We start from the raw sequence: 12227 nt of genomic DNA, 5'->3' as shown, positions 1-12227 counted from the left end.
TGTTTGCTAGCAACAACTTCTTCATTAGTTACAGATCTCTTTAATGTGGAATTATTCAGATGACTTTTACTTCTGCAGAGACTGTGCATATTGACTGATACAGGTGGATTGCCTTTTATGGTTGAAATGTTCTGAACTGAGCAGGTTTGTCATCATTGATTCACATACTTTTTTTCATTACTTACTGGAAAATATGCAAAACTATACATTTAAAATACTCTCTAACAACTGGTGCTTTATTATACAAGGGGTATAATGCAACACAACCAGGAAGGTGAATCAAAAAACTATTGTATGTTTGCATGGTCCTAAAAATGTGTGCAAGGGGCCTATGATTTGAAAAAAAGTTGAAAGGTAAACGTAATCTGCCACTAGATATATGCATTTGCTTTGAATGTGGGTTTCAATGCTGTTTCAGTGAATGTGAGTTTCAAGGGCATAGAAGTTTTAATGCTAAGTGTGTTTTCACTGTGCGATTGCATTGCTTTGTTTAGCAAATGTCTATCAGTGTTTGCGCTATAAAGTTGAAATAAAAGTTTTAAATTAAACCCAAACATTCTGTAGTCTTTGTAGAAGTAAAGCAGAAATCAGTATGCACACTGAGAGTTTTGAACATTGTTTATGGTAACTGGGGAGAAATTGACAAGTAATGGGACACTGGAATGGCTACAGGAGGGCTCTGTATGGGGGGGCCCTGCCTAGGGCCCCATTTGACCTTGATCTGGCTCTGGCAGTAGAGGAGGTAGGAAGGGACATGTGGATGTAAAAGATCCCATGGCACCTATCAAAAGAACTAGGGAAGTTCCTAATGCCCTGATGAAGTTTCCCCTAGTAGCATAAACACCATTTTGGATCTCCCCTGAAAAGAGGCTGCAAGCATATTGGGGTCAAACCAGTCAACAAAAGGATAAATAAAAATATTGTTACTACCTGCCCCTCTTTACGCAGGGCATATTTGGACAGTTATAGCCTATGTAAGAAAACATGAATAATGGCCAATAGTCTGAGATTCTTCTGGAGAAAAATATGTTCCAAGGTTCATTTAATAGTTGCATAAACAATTAGTTTTTATCCAAAACATCTTAATGTGATATCAGCAAAAATTCTACAAAAGCGTATTCTTGTTTTTAAACATAAAAATGGTAGTCACACCATTGCACTGGTTGTGGACATGATTTATTCTTCCTTATCTCATAATTCTATAAAAAATAGTTTCACTGAAATGGTGACAGCCTTAAGTAGGAAATGACTGGCAAAAGCACACAATGGAATTTCTGACTGCATTCATAGCAAAATACAGCACTGTTTGTTCAGTTTGTATATTTAGCTGAAGCACCATGACATGGGTATGGGTAGTGCCTTGACAAATGAGACCTTGAATTATGTTTTCTTCATTGCTGTGCTGATACAGTGCACTCTGTTATCACATGCTGTGTTGTACTGATGCAGTGTACACTATCATATGCTGTGTTGTGCTGATACAGTGCCCACTGTTATCCCGTGGTGTGCTGATATACTACACGCTACCACATGCTGTGTTGTGATGTGCTGATGCACTAAATACTGTTATTGCATGCTGTGTTGTGCTGATGCTGTTTACACTCACATGCAGTGCTGTGCTATATAGTGCCTACAGTTATTGCATGCCGTGCTGATGTACTACACACTATCACATGTAGTGTGATGTGCTGAGCTGATGCACTAAACACTGTTATCACATGCTGTGCTGTGCTGATGATATTTCCACTATCACATGCAGTGTTGTGCTGAGTTGATGCACTGAACATTATCACATGCTTTGCTGATTCTCTTTAAACTATCATATGCAGTGCTGTGCTGATACAGTGTACATTGTTATTACATACTATGCTTTGTTAATACACTGTCAATGGTTATCACATGTAGTGCTGTGCTGTTGCACTGTATTATATCACATGATCTGCTCTGCTGGTGCTGATACAATGTTGTGCTGATACAGTGTATACAATGTACACTGTTCTCACATGCTGTGCTGTGCTGATATGGCATCCACTGTTATCACATGCTGTTCTGATGCACTACACATTAACACATGCTGTGCTGTGATGTGCTGAGCTGATGCAATGAGCACTATCACATGCCGTGCTGTACTGTGCTGATATAGTGCATGCTGTTATCACATCCAGTGATGTGCTCATTCAGTTTACTTTGTTATCAGATGCTCTGCTGTGCTGATACAGTGTCCACTGATGTCACACTATTACATAATGTGCCATGCTGTTATAGTGCACACTATCACATGCTCTGACATGTTAATACAGGGCACAGTGTTATTACATGCTGTACGGTTCTGAAACTGTGCACACTGTTGACACGTGCTTTTACAGTGCACACTGTTATCACATGCTGTGCTGTGTTTCGCTAATATGGTGCACACTGTTATCACATGCTGTGCTGTGCTTATAGAATGGTCACTATCAAATGTCATGCTGATACAGTGCACACAGTTATCACACGCTGTGCTCTGTCTATACAGTGCTCTCTGTTATGACATGTGCTGTGCTGATACACTGCTCATTGTTATCACATACTGTGCTCTGTTGATACAGTGCACTTTGTTATCACGCACTGTGCTGTACTGTTACAGTGCACAATATCACATGTTGTACTGAGATACTGCACACTTACCTGTCTAATTAGCACATTGCTGACTTGCTTTTGCACATATGCTTTGTGATGTATGTTCAAGACCCATGCGATGTGCCTGATGACTGTGATGGTTCAGTGTGCTCTTGTTATATGCCTTACAATATTCTGTCTTACTTTTGCTGCAAGTGTTTCCTTTCATTCTTACTGAAGATATTTGCCACCTATATATATACATACTGTTGCTGCAGGTCACAGCTCACCATCTGTTCTGGTCACATGCTAGCTCAAAGGCAGTTATACTATTCATATTTATTAGTGTATAATACCATGCACTGGTAGCTAGTTGAACCCTTGTGATGTGTTTTGTTATGATATTCTCCTGATTAGTTCACTGGTTTTGTGTGGCTGTAAAATTATCTTTAGGTTTATTTTCCTCTCTTTTATTGCTTTACTTTCACAATAGCTGCATAGTTTTTATATTATTTTACCATGTACTTGGCATATGCATGCAGCTATTAATAGTAATTTCACACTGTTTTGGATAGATCTTTAGTTATTCTTTCCCATGGCATGTGAATTGATGTAATGTAATTCTAGTTTTCATATAGCATGGTACCATGCATGATGTTCTTGCCTGTCTACACAAAACTCCTTCTGACTCCACACATTCTCCATCTATAACTGTATTTTTGCTTTCTGTGGTTTATGTCTTCATTACTCCACCATCTTGCCAGCTAGCACATTATGCATTAGCATAATGGCCTACTGCTTATTGCAAGTTGTGATATAGTATACAGTTTGCAATATGGCATTTCAAATATTTCTCAGTGTCACAGGACCATGTAATACAGTATTAACAAAGAAACTATCATACCAGGTAAATATTTCTGAATCATGAATGCATGGCAGAAATGTATGACATGCAACCGTTGCCTCGGGGGTTTTTTTCTGCATTCAAAATCCCACTTTTTTGTGATCTGAAAGCATACCTCTCAACTTACATTAAAATTGGAGCAAAGGGCCTTGAAAATAGGAACATCCAGATAGAAGTCCAGAATCTAATTAGCATAAAATTTGAATGCGAAATAGCACATATCTCTTCCCATATCCATTAGGAATGTGGGAAACACATTTAAAAAATAGAGAGTGACAAACATGTTGGAAAATATAAGCACACCATCAAAAAACAGTGTAAAATCTGTAGAGATTAATGATCCATATCACAAATTTCAACTACTCAAGGTCATTTATTTTTGCTTCAGAAAAGGGAGATCAAAAAAGTAAGTCCACTTTCTTTAAAATATTGTTGCCTCTAGTATGTTGATCACATAGTATAGTTTTCTGTGTACTATACAGTTTCAAAAATCACGCCTGATGAGGATGATTCAGAAAACGGAGTGAAGGGGTAGACCAAGCCTGACAATAAGGATGTTCCTCCAAAAATAGATACATCCTAAAACAGGCCTGAAAGTAGGAACATTGCTCCAAAACAGTGACAGTTGAGAGGTCTGTGAAAGACTGATACATTTATAAAAACATGCAGTGGTCACACAAATAACATTGAATTACAGAACCTCAGTTTCTAGCATTTCATTAAGAGCATTTAAGCTTGTATTTCAAAGAGTTCTCCTCACCACCTTAGGTATCTCCAGCTGAATACCACTGGATTTCATCTCTTTAGTAGTACAACTTGTGTAAAAACTGTAATATATATAATTATAATATACCCCTTTCAGAAACACTCGATGAGTCATGTACTGGTGTAATCATTGTACAGCTTAGGAGACTTGAATTGTACTATGACCAACTACTTGTACTTCAACTGCTGTTGTATGTCATAGGCATAAACAGCAAAATGCTCACTTCCTGTTTGTAGCTAGAGGATGTGGAATGGAGTTTCTAATGTTAATTATCTGTTTAACTTTTCCGGTGATTACAGATGATATCTTCGAAGCATTTGACTTAGCATATTTGATGTTTAAGTGTTACTTCTTTTTTAGGGTTCAATAGCACAAAGGATTAAAGCTAGAAACGGTTCTATTACCCGTAATGTTTGATTACCTCAGCTTCCATTTTACCTTAAGTGTGACTCTGAAGAAGTCACTTAACAAAATGAGTTCACTGAAGAAATTACATTGGTTTCCTTAGTGGTCTCCTAGAGAGTATGCTTAGCAATTGTCACCAAACCTGGAAGATGTTGGGGAGTATTTATTGTGAGCAGCTGGAATCTTGTATACGTTCTTCTCTCTAGTTTCCTTCTCTCTCACTCATTTATTGCTATGTGACCCTTTATGTGTTCCTCTACCCCTCTCTCCAGCTCACACTTTTTTTCTGTCTGTCTGCCTGTCTCTCTCTCTCTCTCTCTCTATATATATATATATATATATATGCAAAACATAAAAATTATTAATATGACATACCTGGAGCTTCAGCAGTAGGTGCTCCTTGGTCATCCTCTACATCAGCACCTACATGAGCCACTACTCTGGAACCCCATGATGTGCTGTCCAGATCCCTTATAGTGGACAGGAACTTCTCATTCTCAGTCACTGGTGGTTTATTAGCAAGACAGCCACCAGTAGCCCTCTTTTCCTGTGCTATAGCTTGGCTTTGGTGATCATGACACTACCCCGATGTCTGATTTGTCTATAATCACAGCTATGGCCACCTACAGAATTGACATCATTGACCACCAGCAGCTAAATATGGTTGCAAAAGAACTTGCTGGCTTTGACTCTCTTTAATAAAGCCATTTCCCTGTATATTTATTTGTTTATTATTTATTTATTAACATTTGTTGACTGAGGAAAGTCCACTGGGTCAGAAACCCATTTTTAGTGGAGGACCAGGGAGAAAAGCTCCACATTAAAATTAAGAATTACACAGCATTTACAGTTATAAAACATAAAGATTAGTTTTTTTATATTATACAATTATAAATTAGTAATTAGTAATAAGCAAACTAAGGAGTTTTATACAATTGGGTTAAGTATCAATGTTGGATAAATGATAATTCAATAGCATATTGTATACTATAAAAACAACAGGTTATGACAATTCATTTTTTTATTTAATGATTTTACGTGATGATTTTTTATATGATAAAAAATAAGAGAAAAAAAATGTGTCCGGAAATGTTTATGGTTAGTCATAAAAGAAATATGAATGTGTGCAGGCATCATGAACAGAAATATAACATATACCTATCTAGCACTACATTCAGGTAATACACAACTGAGAAATTCCCTTAAGTCAACAAAAAAAAAAAAAAAAACAAAGAAAGAAAAGAAAAATTAAAAGCAATAAGAAATACTTTAATGATGATGAGAATGTATAAGCCCATAATAGACAGCAGCATTTACAAAATATAAATGAATTAACATAACTACAAGTGTTTAACTTTATCTCTATTTACTTTTGTCTATTAAATACTATTGTATAATTTCAATTTTTGATCACATGTTAATCGAATGTTAATGTATGTTACCAGTTTTGCTGTCTTCAAAATGTCTGTTTTTTGAAATTTTTATTCAATTCCTGTTCACATGTTAATGCATATGTTACCACTTCTGTGTATGTATAATCTCTGTTTTTCTTGGAGCTTTTCTTCTCAGGTCTCCACTGAAAATGGGTCACAAGCCCAGCTGGACCAACCTAGTTAACAAATGTCAAAAAATAAATTAATTAATTAATTAAAATTTAGGACATTAAACATTGTTACTACTTAGGATAAACTTCATATGATATTAGGCATGTATCACAGGTTTAACAGATTTCTTGGACTACAATGTAGCCCTGTCATTGTTACTAGTTAAATCTGTCCATATCCTTGGAAAAGTATTTCTATAAATACAGGTAACATGATCTGAGTTTACTAAAAAAAAATATTATATAACCTGCTATTACTACACCAATGGACAAACTGCAGACAGCACCCAATGCTATTTGAAGAGCAAGGCATCGCTAACATTTAAAATAATTATTTTTAAATAAACATCACCTACATTCTCAGAAATCTGTATGAAAGTGCCCAAACAATTGAAATAACAGCAGTGAAACAGCAGTGTCAAAGTGGCAGGATCCAAACAATCTCCTTTATTATGATGTAAGTGCTTTGTCATCTCAATGAGCTTATATAGTACAGATTCACCCCTGTAAACACTGTGAATATGGAAATCAGGTATTCACTCATTATCATTCATAAATCACATAATCTGCACTAAACACTGGGAGGTAAACATGGTGTAAGGACCTTGCACACATAATAGCAGTACAAGACCAAGCACTAAGAAGTGTTGCTTGCTAAGGGCTTCAAGTGTGAATAATTACTCTTAATGTAGGAATAATTAGTTTTTCATACTCCTGCCAGTTTGATGTACACTTACTGAGGGTGTATCAGGGAAATGGAGTTACCAAAACGTCATGGATTTCACTGATTGACTTAGCAGATAACCTTTATAACAGTTTATTACTGTATGTTAATGACCCATCTGTGTCTCTGACTAAAAAATGTTGTCTATAATCCATTTGATGTACATAGCATTTAAATATATAAATATGTATCAAAATCAATCCAAATGACATTCCATTTATGTTAGAAAAGCATATAAAAGAGAATAGTACACACAAAAGAAAGAGAAGAAAACAATTGTAGTATTTTTTATTTTATTATTTGTCCTTTGATAACTGAAAAAGTCTGACTGAACCAATGGGCCTTTTTCAGCACAGACCCAGAGAGGAAAAGTTCCACAACAGACTCAAAAACATGTATACAGTATTTGAGTAATTATATACAAGGGGAGAAAGCCCCATGACAGTAAAATATTTTACAATGAGTTGTGGAGAAAGACTCCACAAAAACACACATAGAAACCTTTTTTAGTAGCTGATAAGGAATTATATGCAAGGGGAGAAAATCCCTACAACAGATAAAGACACAAACATATTGAAATACATTTAGAGAAATATTAGTAGGCAACATTTTGAACAAGAATACAATATGTACTGCAAGTAGTAAACCACACTGCAGAAGTGGATAGCCCATATTAAGCAAGCTAATAGATAGGTTATCAAAATATTGCCTGTATGTCTTATAATGTATGGAGATGAGAAGTAATAGAGTATTTTGCTGACAAAATAGACAAATGAATAGAATGAGAAGATGAGGAGTAATAGGTAGGAGGAGAAAATTAAAGACATGGAGAGAGCAATCTGATTATTATTAGAAATATGAGAATGCTATCAAACTACATGAGAGAGGAAAACAAATAGTAGTATGTGTTGGCTGAAGAAGTAGAAGGGCATACATTAGTAGTATGATAGCATTAAAGAGAGAGCTTTTTTTGATGTCACACCATTACTACCTGCTAAGATATGGATATGTTAGTGAATTTAGCATAAGAAGGGCATAGTTATAGTGACTAGGTGGTCATGCATCTGTTTTGAGGGTTGTGCATGTAAAGTTCCAGTTGTCAGATATGTTATTTTTTTTTGAGATTGGGCTTGAAATTGAAAAAGTTGCTAGTACATTTAAGGGACAGAGTTCCAGGAGTGGGCTGCATAGCTAGAATAGATAGAGGTTCCTGCTGACAGGTGTGGTTTGTAGACAGTGAGTGTCTTTTTGTTTTCAGAGTGAAGTGCCCTAGTAGCGGTGCATGTGTGCAAAAAGTCTAGTAGGGCTTTGATTTATTCTGGTTTGTATATTAATTTGTGGACTAGGAGTAGGTCTGTATAAGTGAACTACAAGTGTAATTCAAGCCAGTCAAGCTGTTTAGGACTAAGTTCTGGTGGGTTATTTTTGATGAGTTAATGGTAAATTTAACTCTCTTATTGTAGTGCTGGTTTAATATATTTTGGATATAAGCTTTATGATTAAACAGTACCATACCAGAGAACCCTATAGTAATGTGAGGAATAGAAGTACAGAGGCCAGGAGTTTCTGGATAAATCAGTTAAGTAGTTTTTTGTTCTATAGAGTTCCACTTTTTGGTGAGTTTTTAATAGCCTGTTGCACATGTAAGTCAAATTTCAGGTTATTATCAATTGTCATGCCTCATAGCTTGGTATGAGGGATGACTTCTATAGGGGTATTATCAGATGCTGTTATTGAGAAATTTTGTTGGAGGTATGTAATGGCTTTTGGGAGGAATAGCAGCAGCTTTGTTTTTTTCAGGCTTGAGTAGAAGCTGTGAGTTATTGAGCCAGCTTTCAGCTGATGAAAATTACTCTTTGGTGAGGTGTTGCAGATAATAATGTTACTTGCAGAATAAATTAATGTGGAGTCATCAGCATATTATATAAGGAGTGCCTGACATTTTACAGAGTGTAGGTTGTTGGTAAATATAGTGAAAAGCAGTGGTCCCAGGATGAAAGTGTAGGGGACACTTGCTTTGATGGGTAGTAAGGATGAGTAAGGATTAATCCATTTATCAGACTGGAGTCTATTGGAAAGGTAGCTAGAGAACCAGTTGGTGGAAGTGTTTGATAGACCAGATGAAGCGAGTTGTTTTAGAAGAAGGCTATGTTAAATGGTAATAAAGGCATTGGACAGCTCCAGAAACACTGTGGAAAGCAGTTGGCTTTTGTCTCTGGCTAGGTTAATAGTTTGGTTAAGTTTAAGAGAGCTATGGTAGTGCCGTGCCCTAGTCTGAAGCCATGTTGTGTGGATGTAAAGAGATTGTTGATTTGTAAATTAATCATTAATTGATTATGAATGCATTTTTCCAAGATTTTTGAAAGAAGGGAGAGAATAGCAATGGGTATAAAGTTGGATATCTCTATCACTGGAGTTACCTCCCTTGAGAATTGAGATGATGTGAGATTTTTTTTGGTAAGGCTGCGACATACGATTCCTGAATAAACTAATTTATAAGAATGCATACTGAAAAGGTAATTCAGCTGGCTGCTATTTTAAGAACTCACCAGTAATTACAACTGTTGCAAGTGTACTCAGTTTAATTTGTTTGTGGTATTTCTTAATTGTTATGACATATATTGGTTGATAGGAAGAAGACTGAGTATTACTGAATCTTGAAGGTGAGACTGAATGGGATATGATCAGATTATTAGAGAAGGCTGATGTGTTTTGAATTTAGTTGGGAAGTAGTTTAGTGATGCTGGAGATAAAGTGGTCATTGAAAGCATTAGCTGTTTTTTTTTCTGGGGAGAATTGGGGGTTGGGGTTTGTTGTTCATTTGATCCAGGATGTAGTATTTTAGATATGGTGGCCCAGAATTGTCTAGAATTTTGTAGCATTAATTCTGCAAATTTGGTTAATAAAGTTTTTTAACAAGTTTGATCTGGCATTTGGCTTTAATTTGTAAGTATTTATATTGTTGAAGACTGTTTTCTGTTTTATTATTATGCCATGCCTTCCAGGCTTTATCTCTATTCCTTGTTGATTTCCTGGTAGTAGGAGTGACTAAAACAGCAGGGTTGTTTTGCTCTGTTTTGCACACTTTTAATTCTAAGGGAGCCATGCTGTTTAGCAGTTCTTTAAATATCTTATTAATACAGACACCAGCATCATCTAGGAGATAGACGTTTATAATGTTCCAGTTGTGAGAGTGCAATGAGATGTTGAACAGCTGTGGGTCAAAGTCATTCATGTTGTTTGATGATTTATATGTTTGTTCCCTGGGTAAAACATGGCATTCTCTTGTGGCATATATGGGCAGATGGTCACCAAGTGTGCTAGCTAAGGTGCCATGGAAGCGTATAGATATTGTTAGGATGACTTGTTAATAACCAGTCCAGGGTGGTACCATTTCTCTGGTTGATTCTGGTAGGATTACTAAGAATTGGGATGAAATTCTACAGGTTTATACTAGAAGTTATTCTCTCAGAAGCGAGACTTGACCAGTTGATGTTAGCAACGATTGGTATAATTGTTTCTATGTGTACATTATCAGATTGCCAGGATAGAATGTCCCTCAATGTGCTGGTATTGTCTCTAGATGGGATATAAAGGGCCACCAGACATAATGTTTTATATGCATTTAGTTTTAGGTTACTGAGAAGTAGTTTGGCATTGAAGAAGTAGAGTATGGGTGATGTGAAAGGTGAGTGGTTTATGATACTGTGATGCATTATTGCTACTTCTGCTTTTGATTTAATCCATCAGCCTTAAGGGTGTTAAAGGTGGGGGTGGGAGTATTTCTGTGTTACTAATATTCAGTTTAGGCCAAGATTCTATTATTGCTAATATGTCAAGGGAAGTGATATTTATCCATGCATGTTGTTCTGGAATTTTGTTGTAAATGCTTCTGATATTCATATAGACTAGCTTGAGTTTCTGGCTGCTATTTTTATTTTGTTGGGAGAGGAGTTTAGGTTTTTGGGCAGGGTTGATTTATTACTTGTGGATTAACTTGGCACCAGAGAGGGTCCAAGGTTGGGGTGAATATCACCTGGTAGCAGTAAATTTAGTAGTACACTTATATGAATGTGTCATTTAGTTTTTAATAGTACATTTGAACCTTTTTTGGAGGTATGGATAATTTTAGGTTTAATAAGATTATTGTAGTGATTTTCATATAAGTGTGGACCTGTATTGAACTGGATGGATGAAACAATTACATTATATCATGTGTCTTTTGGTAATATATGAAGTATTCAGTGAGTTGTGTTTAGTAAGATGTAGAGTAGGTTATTAATATGAGTATGAGAGAGGTTACAGTGAGACAGTGTATCATGGAGGGGAGTGATGAGTTTAGGGTATGTGATGTTTAAAGGAGACCATCTTTAGATGCTGAAGCATAAAGAACAGGTATTGTCAGTTACAGTAATAAGGAGATGTAACAGAACTGGTTGGTTAGAGTTTGGTGGAAGAAGTTGTTATGAATTGGTTGTATAGATTTATAGGTAGGTCAAAGTATTTGTCAATTATAGTAATTTGGTGATGTAAGAGTTTGTTATTGGTAATGTAGGTTTTGTAGGGAGATCGGTTGTTGTAGATTAGGAGTAGGTTTGCGACTGTGGGGCTAAGGTGAGAAATAAACTTAGATGAGGTGGGGGTAGGTGAGATATGGGGCTAGGGAAGTAGAGCTGAGTTAGCCCAAGCAGAGTGAGGGTAAACAGAACAGGTTGCTCCAAGCAATATTGTAGTTTGGCTAAAAAACAATCTGAGAAGATTTCCTGACTGCAGAAAATCATTGTTATATAGTTTAACTTTTATCAATGGTGTTTGTATTACTCCTAAAATCTATAGGTTATCTTTATTATTGTCAGAAGAAATTTCTTTCTGTGGAGCAAGGAAAATATATGTTATAGTTGCATAGCAAAAGAAATGAGAGAGATCATTTGTATGGGGCAGACTGATGCAATGTTAATGGCAGGGTAACATAGATCATAGAAATATGCTATTGAACTGGGATCAGAGTTGAGAGGTTTGTGCTGCCCAAGTCCCATGTTACGTGTGCATACCTATAGTTGTCAATACAGCAATGGCCAAATGCCAAAAACTATTTGAAAGGACTTAAGAATATTTGTAGCAGTTATTTAGAAAACAATAACATACAGGGCTGTTAATGCATGCTGAAAAACTTTTGAATTCCCGATGAAGGCATCCTTTGTATTTTCAACTTGCTTAGAGAGACTAC

Source organism: Protopterus annectens, chromosome 2.part0 (genome assembly GCF_019279795.1).
Source record: "Protopterus annectens isolate FY-2018-M chromosome 2.part0, PAN1.0, whole genome shotgun sequence".
Classification (NCBI taxonomy): Eukaryota; Metazoa; Chordata; order Ceratodontiformes; family Protopteridae; genus Protopterus; species Protopterus annectens.
Note: the sequence above shows the minus strand (reverse complement) of the source record.